Source organism: Pezoporus occidentalis, unplaced genomic scaffold, assembly GCF_034315485.1.
Source record: "Pezoporus occidentalis ecotype Australia unplaced genomic scaffold, CSIRO_AGI_Poc_V1 ctg55, whole genome shotgun sequence".
NCBI classification, from domain to species: Eukaryota; Metazoa; Chordata; class Aves; order Psittaciformes; family Psittacidae; genus Pezoporus; species Pezoporus occidentalis.
Window position 1 is genome coordinate 949909 of NW_026915888.1, and position 24573 is coordinate 974481.

General features: G+C 48.9%; 1 long non-coding RNA gene across 1 annotated transcript; it reads left to right on the forward strand.

The window, feature by feature from the left end:
* Positions 1-1072: 1072 nt before the first annotated feature.
* Positions 1073-18046, forward strand: LOC134173709 (uncharacterized). The gene is made up of 3 exons (XR_009968366.1): positions 1073-2640; positions 16251-16451; positions 17403-18046. It is a non-coding gene; the product is annotated as an uncharacterized LOC134173709 (long non-coding RNA).
* The last annotated feature ends 6527 nt before the right edge of the window (positions 18047-24573 follow it).

Here is a 24573-nt window from a genome sequence, read left to right on the forward strand (position 1 = left end):
ACCCTGTATATTGTATCCCTATCCTTGCCGAGCTCAGGAAGGGCTCCGCGGGGTCATAAATTCCCGTGGGGGGGAGATGACTGAAGACATCAGTCTCCTTTTAAAGCTTCAGAGCTTTCACTTCCTAAAGGTAATTGTGAACATACATTGTGAATTGACTGCACAGAAATAGAGCTTTTCTACTAAAAATTCCCTGACTTTCCCCTTGGTTTGCTCGTGGAATCTGAAGCTGGCTTAAATTTTAGGAGCACATCCACAATATGCTCATGTTTGCTGATGCAGAAAAACTTGTTGGATCTTGGTTTGGTACCATTTTATATTGTTAACTGTGCACAGATCCATTCATTTAACCTCCGGGCTGTGCACAGAAACCAACGCTTTGCTCTCTAGAATCGCTTTGTTCTGCACTTAGAGGAGTGCACAGATTCACTAGTTCACAGCAAGGAGGAAGTTCTTCAGATCATCCCACCTTGATTTGGGCTGGAGAAACGCCATAAATCCAAGGAGACTTTTGACCTTGCGAGTCGAAAACAACCGGTAACAACAGCAAACCGCTTTTTCCCCATGGTTGCCTCCCACGTTCCCTTTGCCACCGCCGCCCCGACGGTGCCCCCCGCTCATCACCATCTCACTCCGGCTCCCTAACCGGCTCCGGAGCGCAAGGTGACGCTGACCCCCCCCAGCCGCAGCCCCTTACCTACCGCCTGGGTGCTGTCACCGGGCTGCGACCGGAGGGAGGGAGGGAGGGAGGAACGGGACGGGGCCCCGCAGCGCGGCCGCGGCTTTAATGCGCTGCCCGCGGGTGGCACCGCGCTGCCCGTCACCGCTGTCAGAATAAGAGTCTCCCGTCCCCGAGGGGTGGGAGCGGGGCTTGGCAGGTGCCCCCGGTCAGTGATCACCCGTCCGGCCCCCGCCGGAGCAGCAGGACCCGATCCCGCACCCTCGGGTCTCTCCCCGCACCAAGGGGAAGCGAAGGGGTCTCGGTGCCCGGACGGCCCCGAGGGGAACTGGAGCAGGGGAGAGCTATAGGACAGAGAAGTCCCGGCTGCTCCGAACGGGGCAGCAACGAGGACGCGTCCGTAAATCCCGCTTCGTTATCTCACTGGAATTCCTGTTTTAATCCATTTGCTAGTTAGCTACCTCTGCAGTGACGCTGCTCTGCTGCTGCTTGTAAGGCTGCGTGGTTAAAGGCAACACTTGAAAGGCAGAGGTAAATCTAAACAACCACCCAGCAGCAGACCCGGCCAAGCCTGGTGCTGCCCGCACCTCTGCTTCATCAGAGCGGCGGCAGTGCCGGTGGATCTGTCTGAAGGGTCATAAACGGGGTAATGCAAATAAAATACATTTGGTGGTAAATATTATGGGATTATGCTGCTGTTTGTGTATATTATTGCAGATATTTACTTGGATTACTCAGACCTGTTGGAGTGAGTCCAGAGGAGGCCATGAGGATGCTCAGAGAGCACCTCCGCTCTGGAGACAGGCTGAGACATCTGGGCTTGTTCAACTTGAAGAAGGCTCTGAGGAGACCTTGTAACAGTCTTCCGATACCTAAAGGGACTACAAGAAATCTGGAGAGGGGCTTTTTACAAGGGCATGTAGGGACAGGACAAGGGAAACGGATTTAACCCGAAAGAGGGGATATTTAGGTGAGATGTTAGGAAACAATGCTTCCCTTTGAGGGTGCTGAGGCGCTGGCACAGGGTGCCCAGAGAAGCTGTGGCTGCCCCATCCCTGGCAGTGTTCAAGGCCAGGTTGGACACAGGGGCTTGGAGCAAGCTGCTCCAGTGGAAGGTGTCCCTGCCCATGGCAGGGGTTGGAACTGGATGAGCTTTAAGGTCCCCTCCAACACAAACCATTCTAGGATTAAAAGATGCAACTGTGGTGTTTTCACCCGAACAGCAGCAGATCCTGCTGGCTGGCAAGTCAGGTGATTTGTATCCCTTTAATCAAGGGCCCCAATGCTTAATTACATCTTACTTAAACAACTATAATGTTAATTTATCTTAATTATACTTTAGCAGCTCTTGCCCAACATACACACTATTATTTAAACCCCCCATCCCATAGCGGGGCTGCACGGGGTCCCTCAGTTGCCTCCCTTTGCTGCACTGATGGGTCTTAAAGCAGAGCTGAGCTTCAGGAGTTAATCCACACTTCGTGTTTGTATTCAAACATCAGCTCCTGTTTGTGAACTAAATCTACATGGCAGGTGTTAATTGAGTGCTAATTTACTCGAATTCCTCGTCGTGAGAGTGATTAAGGGAGGAAGCGAGGCGCTGGCGGTTGGAGAGGTAATTTGCCTTTTAAGCAATAACGATTAAAAACCCCTTTAGTTTGCACAGCGTATTAAAAGAAGGTGACTGCAGGGAGCTGTGAGCATGTTGAAGGTCAGGCTCTGTGCTCACACAGGCTCCCTGCATCTCATCCTCTTCAATGAGAGTGCGGTCTGCTTGTTTGAGAAGTAAAGCTGCCTACAAGGCATCGCTTTATGCACTTAAAGGCTGGACACGACTAGGATGGCTTGCGTGGAAGAGAAGGAACAGGAAAACACGAGATCCAGAAGGCAGGAATAGCATTGAAAGAACTAGAAGCTGAACCGATAGAGGCAGAGGAATAAACCTCCCAGCCTATGCTAAGGTAACTTAATAGCACTGCCCAGCACTGCGTGGTGTTAGAAAGCAGCTTTTCTGCACTGCTTCAGTTTACTTTCTATGAACAGTGTTGGGTCTGATTGGGTTCTCCTGCTTGACTCATACAGCAGAAACTGCCTACAGAAACGTTAAGAGTCTCTTGCTTATTTATTAGGGCCTCTTAAAAGCTACCTGGGGGTATACTCTGTGCCCAAAGCCTCTTTTGCTTGGATTAAGTTAAGCAGTACAAATTAATTCAGGATAATATAATTATTATATATACATATAAATATAATATATAAATATAGAATTAGTTCATGATAATACTAATCAGTATAGATTTTGTTCTTCCTCTTTAAGGCTACTGGGAAGGCCACTGTAAGCTGCAGATACAAAGGGCTCAGAAAGGACTAGCTGGTAGTGACAAGTCCTGTAGAGCTGCGCTTTGTAGCTCTTGTGGAGTGGCTGTTGCTAAGCAATGTTTTGTAGACTAAGAGCATGAGGACTCCATTCACTTTATAGTTATCCTCAGTAGTAGCTTTGTTCTGTCCTACACTGTTGGTATTGCTTCTTGTCTCTGGTAATACAGTTGCAACCATGTACGCTGCATGGGAGCTGTACAGCTGAATCTGGCTAACAAGACAGTTATTATACAGCTCATCATTAGAGATGATTGCTTAGTTTGAGGTAGCAGCAACATTTACAATGCTGAGTCCTATTCAGAATGATGTTTCAAAGCACATGGCAATAAGACTGTGGGCTTGAGAGACATTTAAACTCTCATAGATGGGTATATCTAGAAACTTTAATAGTTTTCGTGGTGTATCTTGAGACATGTAAACGCCTTCCAAAATGTGGTTCAGCATCACTGTCAATCAAAAGCACTCTGCAGTTCTAGACTAGTTAATGTTTTAGATAACCCAAATGTTTAAGAGCTGATTTTGGTGGTATTTTATAACCCTTCATGCAGGGTATCAGGTGCTGCAGCTCCCTGCTGCTGCTGCAAGTGATAAACTTTCCAAGCAGGCATCCTGAGCAGCAAGTATCATCTAAACGAGCTTCCCCACAGCTTGCTTGTTATAAATGCCAAAACACAGGCTTCTTGCTGCCTTTAGGAGAGGCTGGAGAGCTACTCCTGTTCTAAAAGGACAGGCATCAAATATATCCTGCTGCCCCATCCCTTCCAGGAGGTAATTATGCTAATGATTATTTTATAAAGGTTATAATTCTGCTCTGCAGACTATTAGCAGTGTGCTCGTGTTTCAAACAGTCATCGTGTAATGATTCCAAGCAATGCAGTGTTGTTCTGCATTAGGTACTCCCAAGCAAACAGCCTTATCTCGAGGTGGTTGGACCTGGGGTAGTTGAGGGTGAGTTGACTTGAACAGGGTGCTGCCTTCACACGCTCTGCTTGTGATCCTTGAAGGTGACAACAGCACGTGCAGGCTGCATGTAGTGAGTTTGGAGAGGGGTGTTCAGAACTGTTAAATAACTGAGTTTAATTAAAGTGGCTGAGTACATCCCAAAGTAATCCATACCACAGAACACTTTCTGTCCCACACAGCCATTTACACACAGTGTAACAGGATCACCGCAGTGCAGCGCTGGCATTCAGCTGGGAGGAGGCACACGTCTGCCTTGTGGCTCTCGCCTTCGCAAAGACAACTGAGGACACTTCTCTGCAGGGCTTGGACCTCTTAACTGTCACCATTTGAGGTCTCTGTTCTGCCTATAAACACCTGAGAAACGCTACAGAAATTGGGATGGAATTGCTAAGAAAGGTGTGCATTCTGACTTGCTTCTGTGGAGCAATGAAACAGGATAACTAACAATGCAGTAAGTGCATTAGCTACTTGAGAGCTGCATTTGGGACAGAAATTGGATCGAGACTTGTTATGAGATAGAACACTTTGTCCTTGGGGAAAGCCTCCATGTCCTGAGCGGGGAGTGTCCCTGCTGTGGCACAGGACAGTTTGCATTCTATCCAGTGGGTCACCGGTTCAGTACTTTTCCTCCATAAAGTGCTTTGCAGGTACCATCTGCACCACACTGCCAGGATCTCGAGTTTTATTGCTCTCATTCAGAATGGGAAATGGAAACATGAGGTGATGCCATTTGGCTGAGGCTACAGAACTGCACCCCAGGTACTGTCACCTCTGCCTCATGCTCTGCTATGGAGCCAAAAGTCTTCTAGAGATGAATTATTTGGGGCCATGCTTTAACGTTACTTACAGATAGGCACTGGTGAAAATGCTGTTTACTGCATCTGCCTCTTTCCCTGTTCAGGTATGGGGTCTCAGGATCTTTATGGCTGAATTGTGGGGTCACCAGATAGTCCATCCCCTAAGGATTGTATAAAGCTAACCCAGGATGTGATGCTGTCTTACCGCAGAGGTGAAGCCTGAGGTGAATCCTCATAAGCTCCATGAAAATCATCAACTTCACTCTTGGAATTCATCTGCCCGAAGGTTGTGGCTTCTCCTCGACCACCCATGCCCGGGGGCTCTGTGCTGTAGGACAGCCCAGCCAGGTCTCGCTCCTTGGCTCCTGCCTGGCTGTTCCTAGGGAAGGTGGGTTTCTTCATGGTGACTTGCACAGCAGGCCTGTGGGCAGCACCTGCAAAGCTTTCCAGCTCTTTTGCTCCTGGAAGAAGAGTTGTCCACAAGTGAGTGCTGGTTCACCAGTACAGTGGGATGAGGTAACAGGGGAAGGGAAACTGGTCTGTCCGTGTAGGTGGATGGGAGTTCAGCCTGCCTGTGTTCTGCATGGACCGAAACCTGCACAGCTGCATCAGCCAATCCTGCCTTCTCAGCTGGTGGGCTTTGATTTATGTGAGGTGCTGCTCTGTTTGGAGATGCTTTCAGCACAAGCCAGACCAGTCATGTGTTACGATAAACAAGGTTAGGTACAGATAATGCGTTGGCTAAGCTGGAATCCCTGAAGGGATGAAGCTCGGGGATGAGACATCATTTGCACCTTGTCATCCTTGACTTAGGAAGAAGAGAGGCTAAAAGCAGAGACACAGAGCAAATTGCATCCAGTTTTGAGAGGTACCCAAGCAGTCTGCATTTCTGGGACGTTTCTCTTGAGCCTACCAAAGTGTTTGGGTCTGGTTTCTGCTTGGCAAATATCTGTGATTCTGCCTGATGTTGAGCAGCAGCAAATTCTCTTGTGCTTAGTTGCTTAGCTAAGAAACCCATGTGCTTACCTGGGGACACAGAGAGATGCGCGCTGGATGCTGCAGATCCAAATTCATTTTCAGCCACACATTTAAATATCCCAGAGTCTTCTGGAAAAGCTTCTGTAATAACCAGGGTGCAGACTTCCTCTGGAATAACAAATTGAGGCATGCTGTTGTACCATCAAAGCCAAGTGTTAATTTGTGGGAAGTGGTTCTTGCAGAAGGGCTGTTACTTACTGACGGGGGTTGGCAGCAATGAAGTGCAAAAAAAGGGATGCAAAGCGCATAGGAAGTCAAGGAATTCCGAAGGAGCAAAGCTGAGGGAGGAGTCTTTCCTCCTGTGACTTTAATGGAACAAAGAACGTTTTCTTGTGCTCAATTTTGTGTTCTCTTGCTCAAGTTTAAACCTCAGAGAAGATTACAGGTCAGAATGGGTGATAGTTTTCCCTTAACATGCAGGGTACTCTGTTGAGAAAAGCATCGGGGTCTTTCAGATGCTTGTGTCAAAACTAAGAACTCGAGAGCTCTACATCTGACACCGGATGTTATCTCTGGCTACCCTCTGAGCACTGTTGTTTTATCTTGGATAAGGTGACAAGAACTAAGTGTGGGGTAAGTAACTGATGAGATGTCTGACACAAACTGCACTGTACTTACCAGGAAGTGCTGATGAACAAGCCTCTGCTCAAAATAAGAGAGAAAGAAATCCAATGGTTATAATGCCAGAATAAAGACCTTCAGCCCTTGCTTTCTTTCCCATCTCAGCTCCCACCCCTCTGTGTCCATCAGGAGAAATACTACGCAGATAGGGAAAGCCCAGGTGTGGATGGGGAACCTGATGGTACAACCACATCTCCCCTGAGGTGATAGAGAAAGAGCTCCACTGACTGTGGAGTTAGTTACTGTGAATTTGCTCCACTGGAGCTATGAGCTCATGCTTGGGAGTATCACAAATGGTTTAAAATGTACTTATATTTCCTATGTTCATCAGTAGTTATACTATACAATGCCTCCACGGCTCAGTAGTGCTTCCATTAATAACTAACAGCATGGCAGTCTCCTCCCATCATGCCTGATCTGCTCACACATTGCTCTGGCACCCCAGTCTGTGATTTCAGCTCATCTGAGCTCTGCCTCTATGGACATCTACAATCTCCTAACTTTTACAGCAGTTCTTGTTCCTGCCCTATCACTGCCGCAGTGAAATGACATCAGACAGGCACAGGAATACCTACTTTTCCTTAGGATTCGGAAGTCAGCAGAGTCTATGATCTGGTCATATTCTCTGTACCAGTGAACCTGTAAGGTGGGTGTAGCACGAATGCGGCATTCAAACACCACTAACTGACCCTTCGTAGCTCTGATGTTTTGTAGACCCTGGAGGAGGAAAAAATGGTGTTAAATGGCTGATGGAAGTATTTCCCCATTGAAGGAATTATCATGGAATGATGCTCCCTTCAATAAAGATGATCAGCCAATGCCCATATTTTTATGTCACTTAGAGCAGCTAATTTGATTCTAAATGCATTTGTAGTGGGTTGTGTATGGAGGGTTTTCTCCCCTGTAGAGCTATGCTCATTAAAAAGCTTTAGCTTATTTATGCATTTAAATAATGATACAAAAGCAGGAAAAAACATCTGTTCCAGTGGATACAGCATAGTCAGGGAGGTTACTATGAGAGGTTTCCACTCCAGCCTCCTTTGTAGGAGTAAATGAGATGAATTCATGTAAGTGGGTCTGTCTGTCTGGATCATTTACTAATTAAGATGTTAGTTTGATAGCATCGCTAATGAAGCGTCCTGACTCTTTTGAACTGTAAATGAACCAATGTTCCAACCTCACAATACCTTTGGATGGAGCAAACTCAAAGTGTAATGCTAGTAGTTGCAGAACAAACTATATTTGTGCTCTTTACCTTTGTGAACACAGGAGCGCTTCCATAGGCAGATCCGGTCAGGCTCGCTGAGGGACTCTGCATCTATATAGCAAAGAAAAGTAGCTTGAATTTCTCATATGCACAAACCCAGCTGTGTTGCTGGCACTTTACTTTGAAGCAGAAGAAGATGTCAGTGTGTTTTATCTATTGTTCATGTGCCAGCCTAATAAATACCATGTGGAGGGGCTCCATTCAAGTGCTCCAAGAGGAAATGCCTCCCTGGATGGTGAGCACCAAGTTAGCAGAAAGAAGAGCTGATAACCAGTAAATGCTGCTGATCTTGGAGCTATAAGCCAGTTAGTGGCCCATATCTTGTAGTCTCTATTTAAAAAGCAGTGCTGCTTGCCAGTAGTTGTCCTGTTGTACCGACAGCCCTAAGTGGTTTAGCTGATCCTAGCGACTTGACTACAGTGAGGCTGAATGCAGAGAAATGAGCAGAAACTTTGGTTCTCTGCCTGACATCCTCCTTTAAAGCTCAGCTAGCATACAGGTTACAACAAGGTCTCTATTTAAGCAAGAAAGGCAGTTTTAAGATGATCAAATACTTGCAGTCCAAGATACGTGCTTGTTCCATGGTGGAGCATTGATGTGCACTCGTGTAAGGGCAGGATGGAGGCAGACACTTTAGCAGGCTGATTATACTTGACCCAACAATGTTTGTACTTACTGTGGCATTCCTCCGGCCCTGCCAGGATGCTGGGACTTGCAAGGAGGCTTAGTCTTTGGATTTACGCTATGAACCTGGAGAGACAAACATAAACCAGTGTGTGTTTAGAGCTGCCTCCTTCCCTTACAATGCACCGATGGCTCTGGTTGTGAACTGAAAATGGGAGCATCCTTAGTATTTGAGATTAGGCTCAGGTCACTTCCAGAGGATGGAGGCATTTAATCAAGGTTGTTGATACGGATCCAAGTCACCTGTAAAACCTGGCTTCATGGTTGAGTTAGGGTTTTCTGCATTTAGATGGAAGAGTCTAAAGAAAACCCTTGTTACTCCAGCTGAAGTGAAAACAAACCGCCTACCAGATCCTTCTCTATAGGGACTGTAGCATACTGGATTGACATAAAAAGAAGTGGTTACTGGTAGCTTGTTAGCTCACAGTGGCAATAACAGCTTTACAGATTTCATCTTTGCTTTCCTTTTACTATAACAAGAGAGGCTGCTCCTGCTTCTCCTGGGCTCAGCTGCGTCAGTAAAGCTGCTGCCTTGATGAATAGCTTGGAGCAGAGCAGTGGTGCTGCTGTCATATGCTCCGCTTTGGGAGTGAGCATTAAAAAGGTGGCTCTGGACTGAGAGACAGCAGCATGTGTGAGGCATGGGAATGGTGCTTCTGTGCCTGCCTTGTGCTCTAGCTGCGGGGAAGGAGTTGAATGCTGTTTGTCAGCAAGGAGAAGGCGTGGAAGCAACTGAATTGACTTTCTGCTGCCTGTAGGAGCAATATATGATGTCCCCTGGTGATCTGTTTGGTGTGATGCAATACTCCCGACTTGCTGACTCGCTAAAGAGGGCCCTGGGATATGTGTTCCCCATCCGTTAATCCAGCCTTTCACCATCTCTCCCATCATAGCACCTGCGGTGTCAGATTCGGAGCCTTATTCTACATTGACTGGTAGTTGATGCTGTCATGTTACTACCAAATCCTATGTTTATGTCTGTGGTCATGCAAACAGTACCTTAAGGTATTGGCAGATGGTTGCAAAGCTGTTGTTTGTTTAGGGATCAGTTGCTAAGGCCACTGTAACTGTCGCCTTGTGAGCTCCTGCCTGTTCAACCACGGCGGCAGCTTTGCTTTGTGCTTGCAGCCTGCTAAGTATTCGATGTGACTGGTGATGGCTTGGCAGGTCAGAAGCCTCTCCTTAAGGCTGCACTTGTTTCTCTGCTCTAGGTCAGACCAACCTGAGTGTTTCTTCAGGGTGTGAATCTTATACTTGATGCTCCCAGTTCTGTATGGCATTGTTTGGTACTTACATTGGTAACACAATAGAGTAACTGCAAATTTGGGGTCATCCAGCTGACTGCCACCCTATCTTGGAGTCCTATTTGTAGCTATACAGATGGATGCTTGGTGTAGCGATATGGAGGCACATCAACAGACTAGGATTTAGTTATCTCAAACAGGTCTGTAAGCTACAAAGACACCCATCTCATCAGATAACATCAGTGCCTGCATCTGAACCCTTCAGAGGCTTTGCATAGCTGTTTGGTCCAAATAATGCATTTGAGATCTGCTCTTTCCTGCTTTCTGTCATTCTCACTGGTTGGATATGACTGCTGTAGCCACTTGACAACTGCAGGCAGGTACGTGAGACAATCACTGCTGTAAGGCAGTCAGACATTCCTGATGAGAGCACTGGGTGGCTCATCCAGACCTGCAGCAAGCTCCCCTGTTACACATGGACTTGGACCACCCGTGGCTTTCATATTGCTGCCTGTTGCTCTGGAGTTATAAGTGTCTCTCGGGCCGTTGAAGGGTGGCTCGTGGCCAGGGTTATGTCATGGAGCCATCAACAGGGCTGTGCCGTGATGCAAGGACAGCTTGGATGTGGGAGGAGGGCCTGGGAAGCCAATGTTATTGAGTTGCCCTGGGTTCCTGCCGCAAACCAATCCTGGCTGTAGGCCACCACAGATCCCTGTGGCACTGATTCCATTGCCTCCTTGCAGCCATCAGGTACCGCTCAGCACAGGCAGTTTCCAGGACCTGTAAAATTACTTGATTTGATCTTTCTGGCTTTTTCCCTAGTGAAAAAGCAGGTTGGGGAAGGGGTTCCTGCGCTGACATACCTGCTTTAAAGATCCTTCCACACAGCAGCAGCATTAACAAAACTGCATTGGAGCATCCATGGCCCCTTTTTGTCTGTACTACAGACTTAATTCTCCTATAGACATGCCCTCACTCTTGGCTGTTCCACTCTGTTTCCAAGTCCATGATTGGTCTGGAATCAGGCAAGGCACTCATAGAAACAGAAGGCACAGACTTAGCAAGAGCAAGTGGGGTGGTCGGAGTGGACAGGCTGTGGTTTAAGATCAAAGCACAGTGAAGCTTGCTCAGAAAGGCTGGGAGTGAGAAGAGAGAACCTGGAGAGAGCTTGCTCCAGTGAACTGGATAAGAACAGCCTCTGACAAGTTTCCAGCCACAATAAAACAAGAAATGAATTTTAGCACTAAGCAGGAATAGGATTAGCTTATGAATTTGTGCTCAGTACAGTTACTCAGTTGTGTGGCATTAGTTCCTCACTGCAGTGATTATTGCTAAGACCTGACATGGCAGAGTCCGTGGCCAAAGATGATGCCTGTCCAAGTTGCATGGGAAACTGGACTGATGCCATGTAGCATGCCAAGCAGTTGGTGTTCATGCAGTAAATGCAGGCAGTTATATAGGTGATGCTGCAGCTGCCAGTGCTAGAGGAAAGCTTGGCTGATCTCTTGCCAGTGCAGCTCCTACAAGTTCAGTTGAGTGAAGACCCCATCATTGGGAAGTCTGTGCTTGGCTGCTGAAGCCATCCTTGAAACCCACATTGCTTGCAGCACCCTGGATTGTAGAAAACATCCTTCACATGCACAGTTTATGTTTGATGCTGTGTTCTCATCTGGTCCTTCCACTTCACAGTTTGCTTCTTGTGAATGTGTTGGATGCTTTCACTGCTGATATTGGATTTGGGTAAAGGAGAGTTCATGGGAATAGATAAAAGGGTTATAAGCTTCATCACCAGAACAGTCACTGGTTTAGTCTGAGTTTTCTGGTTTTGATTGAGACTTAACAACATTGGAGCTGAGGAAACGCAATAAACCAGGAGACTTTCAGGTGTGCTGAATGTGGTGCCTGGTGCCGCTTTAAAGGGCAGAGTGAATTTGAGAGAGTAAATGCACTGAGGGCATTTGGACACGGGCTGCAATGCTGACCAGCCCTGCTACTACTGACTGGTTACATCTGATTGAAGTCGTGGGCTTCTGTGCCAGTGCAAAGCTGTCTTGTGTGTGAGGCTGTGTCTGTGGCTGTCCAACTCAGCAGTAAAAATGAGAGAAGGTCACTCAGGTTCCAGGAAGACTCTGAAAGGTCACTGGTTTCCCTCTGACACGTCTCCTTTTCTTTAGTGATGACTGATGCTCCAGGCTTCTTCAACCATCTGTTTGCAGACTCCCGAGTCCTGCCAAGCTCCACGCATGACGTGCTCCTCTCTCTGGGTTTGCCTTGCTAAGCACAGAGCTTTCTACTACAGGTCAGCAGATCCTCTTCATATGAGAGTAGTGACTCACTCCACCAGCATGCCCAGAGAAGCTGTGGCTGCCCCATCCCTGGCAGTGTTCAAGGCCAGGTTGGACACAGGGGCTTGGAGCAAGCTGCTCTAGTGGAAGGTGTCCCTGCCCGTGGCAGGGGTTGGAACTGGATGGGCTTTCAGGTCCCTTCAACCCAGATCAGCCTGGGGTTCTATGAAATGTTGGCACTGCACAGTTTATGCCCTTGAAAGAACATGTAGCCAAGGTTTTACCTTGGTGAGTCATTTTAGCAGTCCTAGTGTCTCGTGTAAATGTCAACCTTTACTTAGTGTAACTCTAGATCTTTGTGAAGGGGACAGAATTAGACTCAGCCAAATGAAGAGCCCAAGGACCTTTGCAACCCAACACCAGAATGATTACAAGGTACATACAGATCACGCTGTTGACACAGACCATAATGATGACATTCTAGCATTACCTGAATAGTTGACATGGCTGCAGAATTATGCTATAGGCAACACTAGGCCAAATTTAACACAGGGTTAGGAAAGTATTAAAGCTGCGTGGAGTCCCTTTGCCAGGTGTTTAGATCATGGAAAAGCTATTAAATCTGTTTTAGGAACCAAATGAGCATCTGCTGCATCTCAAATACACTGCATTGTAAAGAGTGCGCTTAGGGTGGAGGAGAACATGCTAAAATTTACACTTGGAAGTGGGGCAGACTTAGACTGCATCATCATGTTCATGTACCAGCATTAGAAAAGAGGCTCAAATAGATGTATGAACATAACTTTCAGTCAGTTGGAAAGCAATGCATTTTGCAAGCCATCTGCGTGTACCTGATGGTGTTACTCATTTTCATAGGGGTGTTCAAGCTTTGGGAGTGGATGCTAGACACTTGCATATCTTGTGCCACTACCCTGTGCAGCTTAACAGTGATCTGAGCGTAAGACTGCAAAGAATGAGGCTCTCCCAAAGGCAGTGGGCTCTGTCTCGAGCTCTATTTCTTCTATGCCATATGGCTAAAGGGGGAAATTATCACCACTTCAGCAGCAAGCTTTCTAGTTGTGAGTTCCTTGGTGATGGGAACGTGTGAGTTGAAAGTGGCTTCTGTTTGCTCCTGGGGTGTGAATAACAGGGTTTCTGTAGGAGGTGAGAAGAGTGTGATTTCATTTCTCTTCCCACACACCAAGGGTCCCGAGGTGACCGCTTGGATTGCAGGGAAAAGTGTGATGCTTTCCAACCGTGCAGTGATTTCCTCAAATGAGTGTTCTTTGAGAGGGGAAAAGGGCAGGTTTGCAGCAGCTGAGGCATAATAAAATACAGCAAACAAGCAAATAGCTGGAAGAGGTTATTGTAGCCATTGATAAGGCATTAATAGAAATGCGGAGTTCTGATTGGGTTTGAGGCTTGCTGACAGTCTTTTGTCTTGTATTTTCAGAACATGTAGCATTGAAATAAACTATTTCAAAGGCTCTTTTTCTATGGATTAGGTTTTCAATGCCTCCCATGGAGCAGGGAGGATATTGGGTTTGCATCTCAAGAATTGTGTATGACGCTCTTGGGGGTGTTTCCATACGTACTGTTCAGGAAGGCCAGAAAGGAGCACTGGCTTTCCAAGGACAGGCTCCCTCTGGGATTAACAAAGGCTCTGAAGCACAGAGAACAGCACACTGCTGAAATGTGCATCCTGTGCTTCGTGCTTGAAAGTCTTTGTAAGCTTAAGATGAGTTCATGCATTGCACTGAGCAGAATGTGGCAAGGAAAAGAGCATCAGTGATCAGTGGGCTGGAGCAGCTCTGCTCTGGAGCCAGGCTGAGAGAGCTGGGCTGGGTCAGCCTGGAGAAGAGAAGGCTCCTGAAGGGGAGACCTGAGAGCAGCTCCAGTGCCTAAAGGGGCTGCAGGAAACCTGGAGAGGGGCTTTGGACAAGGGCCTGTAGGGACAGGCCAAGGGGAATGGCTTTAACCTGCCAGAGGGGAGACTGAGATGAGCTCTTAGGCAGAAGCTCTTCCCTGTGAGGGTGCTGAGGCGCTGGCACAGGGTGCCCAGAGAAGCTGTGGCTGCCCCATCCCTGGCAGTGTTCAAGGCCAGGTTGGACACAGGGGCTTGGAGCAAGCTGCTCTAGTGGAAGGTGTCCCTGCCTGTGGCAGGGGTTGGAACTGGATGGGCTTTAAGCTTCCTTCCAACCCAAACCAGTCTGGGATTCTGTGATGTGAGTATGATGACGTTTGGGCAACAGTAGCTTTAATATAGGAAAAAGCACGATAGAAACCTAATCTTGGAATTATTTAAGGCACGTCCCTGATGGGATGTTGAGCATCTGCAAACACACCCCGTGTGTGCCTCTCATGGCCATAAGGTCTGCGGGACGTTGGTGTCCGCGGGCAGCATGAAGGGGTGCATGTACTCAGGGTGGTTTTGCTCATGGTACACATCCCTCTCCAAGTGCAGTGTGAGGAGATGGGGCTGCAGAGCCTCTCCCTTCAAATCACCTTTTGATTGCCTTGAAGGTCTCTGATCCAGCCCAGAGTACCTCCTGGTGTGGCTCTGGGGCCGCCTAGTGGGGTCCTCTCCATGTGGGAGAGCAGGGCTGTCCATCCGATGGCTGGGAATGGCTCACAAGCAAGGGCTGAGAGGGAATGAATTTTATCCCTCCTCTTACATGCCTCTTTGGAGCACAGCTGTTTCTCAGGGCTGGAAAATCCTGGCTTTCCCTCCCCTTATTTGGATAACAGCTGAAGCGCCGACTGATACTTGAGTCAAACTGGAGTTCCTAGAACCAAGTGACCTAAATCCCTTTTTGAGCACCGACATTAAAAGACGCCTAGAGCTTATTTTAAGAGATGCTAAGCTTCCACTTAAAACCATGAGGCTCCATACTTGTTAAAGTGGGTAGATTCATGTCAAACAGGGATCATTTGCTTCCTTCCCTATAAAAAACCCCAACCCTACCCCACTTCTTTGCATGCCAGAGCATTACAGGAACGTGGAAGGATTTTGAGCCCAGACTGCCTGACACGTGAAGACTGTGCAGGGAGTGCAATGTGTGATGGCCCTGGTGCCATGGAAGTAGAGTACGTGCAGATGTGAGTAAAGGCAGTAGTGTATGTGGGCATCCTAAGGCACCTGCCTGCTTTCTGCTGCTCGTGCTCTGTGTGCCTTTGGTGTTCCCATTGCACATCCCAGGGGCTGTGTTTGGTGGAGGCTGAATGTCCTTTGGGTGGATCCTGAGGACAAGTGCTCAGTGCTATGGGAAGAACCTGGGAATGGCTATTTCTGCACTTGGGACGCTGTGTAGTGTCAAAGCTAGACAAAGTTATTTCCTGTAAGCTCTGGGGAAACAGCTACAGGCTCTGGATTACTATTTGCTAAGGACTCTGTGTTGTCAGTGCTTGCATGGAGAGCTGGTGCACTGGGGCAGTGTGGAGCTGCTCAGGTTTAGTACAAAGCTGTGTGTCGTGTGCCTGATCAGTTCCCCTCCTGTCTGCATGAGCCCAGCTGAGGACGAGGAGGGGAGGAATCAACTTCCTGCTCTCCCTTTCACTGCAGACTGCTGGAGGATGCTATCCCCATTCCTCCATGGATACCTGCAGTGAATAATGAAACAGCATCACCCTTAATACATAAATACAACCCATGTTTTTCCCTTTGAAGTAGAGAGTATCCCAGCTCTCCAGCCAGCAGGTATGTTAACCTCTCCACCATTGAATACAGCGATAACTCTCCGGTGAGTCACAAAGAGGATTAGGTTAATGGAGCCAGTCTAGCCAGCTCCATCCTTCATACTGGCACACCTTCCCAGGAGGTGGATATGTCACTCCCCCCTTGGGAGAAGGCTGGAATTGTGTGGCCAGTGTGTAACTGTGTGTGACTCACGGCTTTGCTATCCATGCTCCAGTGATGACTTGCTGCTTCTGCAGTCCGTGGCTGTACTGTTCCATTGGCGCTTCCTGCAGAACACAGCGTGTTCTGAGCTCTGCTGTCCCCAGCCCAGACCTGTCACTTGTGTCCCCCCTTCTTTGTGAAGTGTAGCACGGGATGACTTTACTATACCAGGTGTCCCCAGAATGGACGAAGAGCCTTTTGTGTCTCAGAGCCTCCTGCTTTGACTTAGCTGATTTAAATTGTTTTGAATAGGAATAAAGTATATCCTCAGGTGGGAGCACATTCCAATGGGATATCTGCAGGCTGATAGCAGTACGAAGGAATCTGCATAGTCTTTTTCTCTGAAGTGCTACACAAAGCAGCATGTGCTATAACTTCTGTCATCTCCTGCCTCACAGGTGTGTTTTGGGTGGTTATCCCACAGCATGTCCTGGCTGGTGGTCTGATGCTTCTGCCTTATAAACCTGTTGTCACCAAAGCAGGAGGATCCAGAGATGAATCAAAGCTCCTGAGCCTGCTTATCCTCTCTTCCCACTGCTCGTGAGGCCGCCGTGCTGCCCGTGCTCTTGTGCAATGAGAGGGCTGCAGTGACAATGGAGGTGAGTGACCGAGTTTCATGCACCGTGTCTGATCTCTAGTGCCATAAGTGCTGCTTCCAGCCTGTGCCCCAGGCAGGGAGCCCGTGCATGGAACACCAGCACTCAATCCTCCAGGCTACCCACAGCTGCACTTCATCACCTCACATCTGTGCCCACAGTGATTTCTGCCCTAAAAACCTTCTCTGTGTTCAGCTCCACCAGCACTGTTCACGCTGAGCACGTGTCTATAGGGAATCACGGCTGGGGGCTCTGCCCGGGCTCCAGTGTGCCAGGCCACCAGCAAAGGCAATGCCAGTGCTTCCAGAGTGGGGCTGAGTCAGTGGGTGAGCAGTGCTGGTGGAGCTGAACACAGAGAGTTCAAATCCAATGTGAGGATCTGACCAGAGGCACCTTCCTGGAGGTGCCACAGCAGCACTAAGGGGTTTGTGGTGGGCACATGAACCTACGCGGGCAGCCGCTGCTCGCCATCTGCACCACAGCCTGCAGTGCCGTGGGGTGGGCTGGCCTCAGGGTCTCATCCCATTGCGAGTGCTGCAGTATCGCCAAGAAGCCCAAAACAGGGACCTACCTGTTGCACTGTAAACCATGGCATAAAAGCTGTTCCAGCCTCAGAACTCTTACACAGAGCATAAATCATGCACAGAAAGTGCAAATAACCAGGATATCGCTGAACACTGTAGTTTAGAGGCATGTTTGTAGAACTAAGGTGTGGATTATGAAGCAGTTAAAAGTGCCAATTCCCAAACCCATCGCTATTCAAATTGCCTGAATTAAGCCATTGCTGTACAGTCCAAAGAAGCTTTTTTTCTGGAGAAATAATTTTACAACCCCCAAGCCATTTCATAGAAACCTGAGCTGGCACAAAGCGTTGCATGCTGTTAAATATCTTGCATGGATGTTCCTTGAATGAAAACCAAAAGTGCTCCTGGTCTAATGGTTTTCTGTCTGTAGGAAGCATCGACACTGGAGTGTTTAAGCTCTCACAAACACCTCGTATGACAGTGGATGTGCCATACCCCGTGCCCAAGGAGGACAAAAGGTGAGTTTCAATGAATGGCTGTGGCATTCGGGTTCCACAGGGTACCGTGTGCCTGGCTTGTGCCGAGCAGTGAACTCCTCATCCCTGGGGAGCCCACATAGGAGGATGGGGGCTGCACAGCCAGACCCCCCCAGGAGATGAGACCAGGCTAATTTTAACTACATGGACAGCATTTGATATGGAAGCAGCTGGTGTCATACAAATCCACAGACCTGTCAGGCAGCACAGGGCATCGCTAAAGCAAGGATGTTCATTTCCACCCAAAAGCAACCTAGAAAGCCAGCCTTGATTTAGTCTGCACCTGACCCAATATCGATCAGAGCTCTAGCTCTGTAACCATAGATGTGCAACACCCAAACTCTTAGATTTTAATGCCATCTTATTAGAAAAGTAAGGCAGGACTCATTTTTCTCGCCCCATGTTGCATTTCATGCTAGTACATACCTGCTCCTGTTTCCAGCTGGTGGAGAGGTTTTCTGATCATACTCTCTTTGTTCCCCTCTTGTGACAAGGTTTTCTACAGTTAAAAGTTTATCTAATGAAAGCCAGCACCATACCCTCCACTCTGCACAGTTCCCAGTGCTATGGAAAGACTCTCACTGAGAAGATGCATTATATTCTCTGGTTCTGTAGCATCTCTATTCCTTCTCTTTTGTTTTTAACCTGCCTGTGAGCCATGTTTAGGAGGTGGCTGTGGAGCCCAGCTGATCAACACCTGAGCCCCCATTCAGCTGAGTGTCTTGTGGACCACTTGCCTCTTCTCTCAGCCCAAGGTACTAAATGAAGTATTGGTGGGTTGGCTGCTTGCAAAGTGCCTTGTTAATAAAGCTGGATGTTAAAGGGGGCAAAGCTCATGGCTTCACCCCATGTACACGTGCTGTAGAGCCGGATGCAGTCTGGTTGGCAGTGGAGTCTCTTGCTTTGGAAACCACAGGTCCTGGGTTTCCTTGGTGTGAGGGCAGGAGACGCTCATACAGGCAGGAGGACTGAGCTTTGGGGTAAGAGCTCCTGGTTTGCTGGGATGCTCAACTGGCCACCCTTGTGAGCCCACAGGTAAGAGCAGGGCACAGTGTGCCAGAAAGGGGAACGCTGCTCTCTGAAATCAAAAATCACATCCCTGCCTCTCCTCCCCACCCCTGCAAAGCTCTCAAGTAACGAGAGAACACGATTATTGTTAGAAATTAAAGTGTTACCCACCTCTCTAGGCCATCAGTTTGGGTCTGGGGCTCTTGCTGCCAGCGTTGAGTCTTGAAGTGGGAAGTCTCCTCTGCACCAACTCCCCTCTGAGGACTGAGGCTGTCTGGGGTGGTGGGTTACACGTCTAATGTTCACATCCCTGCTTGTGAGTGATGGCATGGCGGGAATGTCAGCTGGATGGGAATAAACTGCAGCAATTTATGCTCCCCAGCCTGGTTGGAAGTCAGCAGAGCAGCACCATTAGCTGGAACAAACCAGCTCTACTGTGGTGAGATGCAACAGTGGCCAGATCCAGACTTCCTCATAATTTATCAGTCCTGAGTGATGGAAAGATGCCAGCTCAGGTTGATTGTGATTCTCTGCTTTGAAAGAGAAGTGCAGTGAAACTTCATTAGAAGCAGGACTCTCATACAGATCTGGAATGTAAAGAATTTCCTATTCACTTGGAATATAAAGAAAACCTGAGCCTCTCCCCTCTCCCCAGATGCTGAGGAATGTAGGGGTATAGCTTGGGTTTGGTGTAGCCAGACCTGAACAGTTTCACATTAGCATCCTCCAGGCTTGGTAGGAGAGCTGTGTAAAGCTTATGGGAGCTGAAGTAATGTCCTGATGATGCCAGAAGCACAGTGCCATTGTGTGCTGAGGTTTCAAGCAAGGTGCTTTATGCAGTGAGGTGCCATATAGGAAAAGGAGCTGAGGGCATTGCTGAAGGGCAGGTTGTGTCTGTGCCCAGTGCCAGTGCCAGTGCAGTGTGCTGTCCTGGGAATTCCAGTGCTCCAAATCACAGTTAACAGCTCATTTGGAGGAATTGCTTTGTGTAGATGCATGAAGGACAGGAGAGATCCCCAAGTAAAGCTGCCCATTGCTCTCAAAGCATCTATAAATCAGTTGGATCTTGCCTTCTACCACAGCAGCGCAGTCCCAAGGCTGAAGGGGTGTTAGCCCATTCAGTCTGGGCATTGTCAGCCTTCACCAGCTTTGTGACCATGAAAATAACCTTGGTGCTTTGCAAAGCCTTGCCCAGCAGTCTAAGGTACACTGAATTGATCACCTTCTGTGGGGTTCTGGAGCTCTTCCCCAGATTCCCAGTTGGGAAATACAGCTTACAGCTGGGTTCCAGTTACCTGCCTGCTTTGTTTGTGCTGAGTGCCAAAAGCTGTGTGGAAAGGTATCGATCACTTCTGGCTAAAGCATCTCTCCTGGCACTGTTAGTAATGGTTGTGTCATCTTCTTGTGTGCCTGCACATTGCATCGAGGCCACCTGGGCCTGAGGATGGGTGGATCCTGCCCTCCAGCAGGGGCTGTGGTGTAGGGATGCTCTGGGAGCTGCCCCTGATTCCTTTGGCTATCTTTTCCCTCCCTGGTTCTCATCTGTGCTTGAAGACCTGTGAGGGGTCTTGAACTCCAGGAGTGCTGCTGTCCCCCTCCTGTGGATAAGGAACTCTGCCACAAGCCAGTGGGATTCACTTGGATCCTCTGGCTGCTCAATCCAGCCCCAGCAATTGCAGCTATTCCTCTTCTCTTGATGGCGTAATGCACAGATGAACTTTTGATGCTGGCTCGAATGCAGGCTGGTGGGAAGAGACCGGCTTATTCCAGACATCCTAAACCCTTCCCAAAATGGGAAAGCAGCTGGCGCAAAGGCCACAAGTGCTGGGGCCCTTCTTCCTGAAGTGCCTTGTCAGGGGCCTCTGAAGTGACATTTCAATTTATACCGCATCAAACTCGGGGACAGATGAGCAGTGGTTTGGTCTTTCTTTTTTCCAAAGGGATTTCTGAATGGAGGAACACAGGTAACAAATGGTCTGGGGGTGAAAATGAATGGACCTGCCTTCAAACTACGTATCTTCTCTGGCAAGTTGCTGTCTAGGGTAGTTTTGACAGTGAGAGTTAATTCTTATGGTGGATTCATTGTTCAGGAAGGAACTTCTCACTTCTGGAAGGAAATCCAGCACACATTCCCACTCCTGTGTGAAGAAGCTGAGTTCATGTCACAGGGAGCTTGGAATAAGGAGGGAGCTTGGCAGTGCTATGGATTTGGGGAGAGAGAGCAGCTCCAGGTAGCCTGGCAGGCCTGTCCCAAAGAGTGGTTTAGCTCTGGTTGTCAGAGGCTGGCTGAGGATAAGATGCTGAAAGAGAGGACACTGAGCAGACAGGCGGGCAAGGATGGTTCTCTGCATCTGCATGTTTGAAGGTGGTGGTGCCCATTGCTGGTAATAGTGCTCTTCCTCTGGGAGATCCTCAGTGCAGTGCAATGGGCACGATTGCAAGTAAATAGCAATCATCTGCCAACAGAAGCAAGGCCTGGGGAGGTTTAAATCACGCGGAGGTGCCATTGCCAGAAGGTGTCGGAGCTTGCCTGTGGTCCAGAGGCAGGGGAGCGTGCGCAGGGAGGCTCCCCGAGCCCTTCCTATCTTCTCACCACTGAGGTCTCCAGGTGGGTGGTAAACACGGAGGGGCTCAGCCAAGTGTGGCTGATTGCACTCCCTCAAACCTGTCTGAAACCGGCCTCACTGGTAGGCTCAGCCAGGTCTGAGTGATTGAACTGAACCAAGGCTCTCTGAGAGCAGCGACTGTTGGGCTGCCTCCACCTTTGACAGTGCACTGCTCCAGCCCCACACTTGGCTTGGGATGGTTCCTCTGGCTTCAGAGGAGCAATGCAGAGTTACGGGAGGGCTGCGTTTGGACCAAAGGACACATTTAACCTCTCTCCTGCTGTTACTGGTTGTTCTGCTAAAGAGATGATGTTCTCACTGAGCCAGAGGCTTATCGTGAGTATCTTGGTGTAAATCCATATTATCTCAATGATGTTAGGCAAGTACTCGTCTAAATTACGCTGGCACATCTCTGTAGACTTCAAGGAGATTGAGCAAGTGTGATGGAAAAGGTTAGCGGATGGGCTTGAGTAACGTGGAACCGTGTTATTGAGTAACCAAAGTGGCATTGCTGGCACAGGTCCTCAATCATCTGCCAGTGTTAAGCTCTGAAAGTGGCTTAGCAGAGGTGCCTGCTTGCTCTCCGCACACTGAATCCCCCAGAGCAGTGTGTGCGTGGGGAGACTGACTACCCTCAAATTAAATATCACTGACAGCCTTGCAATAGAGACGTTCCTATGCGATGCCTCGAGGCACCCGCTTATTGGATGATCTTACAGCTATGTGTTTGGGCAGCGTTCCCTTGGGTTTAACTACAGACATTTTGACATATCTAATGTATTTTCCACTGTAACTCAAACCTCTGCTGGTCTGGGCTATACAGGCTTTTATCTATAGGCAATCTGAGGAGTGGTGAGCATGGCTGGATGTGTGCCAGTCCTGGGTAGGACACTTACCCGATATGTATAGAGATAGTGCACTGATGTGCCCCCACTTGGGTCCTAATAAGCCTCTGTAGGATGCATTATGATGCAGCTCCACAAAGCATGTCAGAATTGTATGTGAGTGTTCCCCATTGCTGGGGGTCTGGGTTTTATCCAGCTAGAGCTGTTTTCAGAGAGGGATGTTTTATCCTGGCCTTTCTCTAAGCACCCTAGAGCAGAAAAGGTTGCATTCATTGTGATTTTCCTTCCCTTCCCCATCACGACAGTGGTTTTAGAATTGGCTTTTCCCTTTGATGTTCAGGAGACAGAGCCAATTTACTGGGGTAGAAAAGATGTCTTAAAGCAGAGGCTCTGACCCAGCCAGAGCTGGTCAGAACAAATGCAGTGTGTGGATTGCCTGCACTCCTCTCACACCGCCCAGGCGTGCTGTTTATAGCTCCCTCTGCATGCTCCAAATGCCACCCCAACAGCTGCAGCTCCCCATGGCCACACAAGCACCTCTGGTCCTCAATGTGCAGGTTTCAATGCCCGTAAGCAAGGACACTTCAAAAGTGCACTGTCTGTGCTCTGCCATTAATACTCTACCTGCCTTCTCTGCATGGCACAGCACCTTTTGTCAGTGGTTAGTGGGTAGGGAGAGGCACAGTATCTGGTGTGAAACCTGTGGAGAGCAGGCTTAAGTGCTAAAGGCAGGGCACAGTTGTCAGTATAAATAGAACCATAGAATCATAGAATAGTTTGGGTTGGAAAGGACCTTAAGATCATCAATTTCCAACCCCCCTGCCATGGGCAGGGACACCTCACACTAAACCATCTCACCCAAGGCTTCGTCCAACCTGGCCTTGAACACTGCCAGGGATGGAGCATTCACAACCTCCCTGGGCAACCCATTCCAGTGCCTCAGCACCCTCACAGGAAAGAATTTCCTCCTTACATCCAATCTAAACTTCCCCTGTTTAAGTTTTAACCTGTTACCCCTTGTCCTGTCACTACAGTCCCTAATGAAGAGTCCCTCCCCAGCATCCCTATAGGCCCCCTTCAGATACTGGAAGGCTGCTCTGAGGTCTCCACGCAGCTTCTCTTCTCCAGCTCAACAGCCCCAACTTCCTCAGCCTGTCTTCATACAGGAGGTGCTCCAGTCCCTGATCATCCTCATGGCCTCCTCTGGACTTGTTCCAACAGTTCCATGCCCTTTTTATGTTGAGGACACCAGAACTGCACACAATACTCCAGGTGAGGTCTCACAAGAGCAGAGCAGAGGGGCAGGATCACCTCCTTAAATAACCCTCTGGAAGGACAGCGGAATGATTCTCATACAAAGCAGCTGAACTGGGTCCCAGCAAATTAACACCCTCCTTTGTCAAACTCAAACCAGTATCCCAGGAGCTGCCATCTCTGTATCAGGTGTGGATGTGAACTGAGCATCTTGAGAAGGCAGTTGGGCAGTGGTTGTGTTGCTGTCCTGCAGGTCATGGGGCTGCAGTGGTGTCACCCTTAGCAGGCAGGGGGCAGATCCCCTGTCCCCATGCTGGGTAGAGATATCCCAGCACTTCCCTAGGGATTTGTCACCTCCTGCCCCACTGAAGGGGTCCTGCAAGCAGAGAAAATGGCTCTGCTTTAGGAGGAGGAGGAGGAGTGTGGTGGAGGAAGGCTTCAGGGAGGTGACTCCCAGCAGTGTCAGGGATGGGGATTTGTGAGCCTCTGTCAGTGCCGTCAATGGGGAATGAGAGCAGACTGGGTTTCTGTCTGGGTTTTCTGTCTGGATCTTGTTCTGTGTCCCCAGTAGCAGGAAAAGTGCTTGGTGTGTTCTGGGGCCTGCTGGCTTTATGAGCTCCAGGAGCCATGCTCAAGCTAAACTAAGAGTAATTTCACCCTAAAAGTAAGCACTTCTCTGTTCTTGCCCCGCTCGTTGTTTCTGGAGGGGTGTTGTGCCTCATTTCATACAGCATTAACGTCTGTGTCAGCAAGGATTTCCTTGTGATATTTCCCATGCAAATAAATCTTGCCTAAAGCCCCATTTATCCCTGAACTGCCACAGGAGACCCTCGGGCATCCCAAGGGTTTTCTTTTACTCCGGATATTCATTTCTCAAGCCATTCTCTCTTGCAGGCTGTTGGCTTGCCTGGGCTCGCCAGTACCCAGCAGACGGCAGATGGCACCAGCGCCCTGCGTCTGCTCGGGCGAGCCGCAGCTCGCTTCAGAGCATCCTTCAGCTGAGCAGGTGAGGCATCACTGAGCGTTGAGGCTGCACAGTTACAGCTGCTAGCTCCGAGTCCTGCGGTAATTCTCCTTCTCGGGCGCCTTCCCGCAGTGGTTTGTAGCCAAGCAACCTAAAAGGGATGATGCCTGCTCTGTGGCTGAGGGATGGGACAGAGCTCCTTGTCACCCAGGTGAGCACCAACCACCCATCCTCAAGGCTGACACAGGAGGCAGCTTGGTGGAGTCATGGGAAGGGATGAGCTGCGTGCTCACACCATGTGTCCGTGTGTGACAGCAGTCGTTGGGAATTGTAGCCTCTATTTTGACCTGGCCTTCCGTGTGACTTGGTTTTGTGGCTGTGTTCTCAG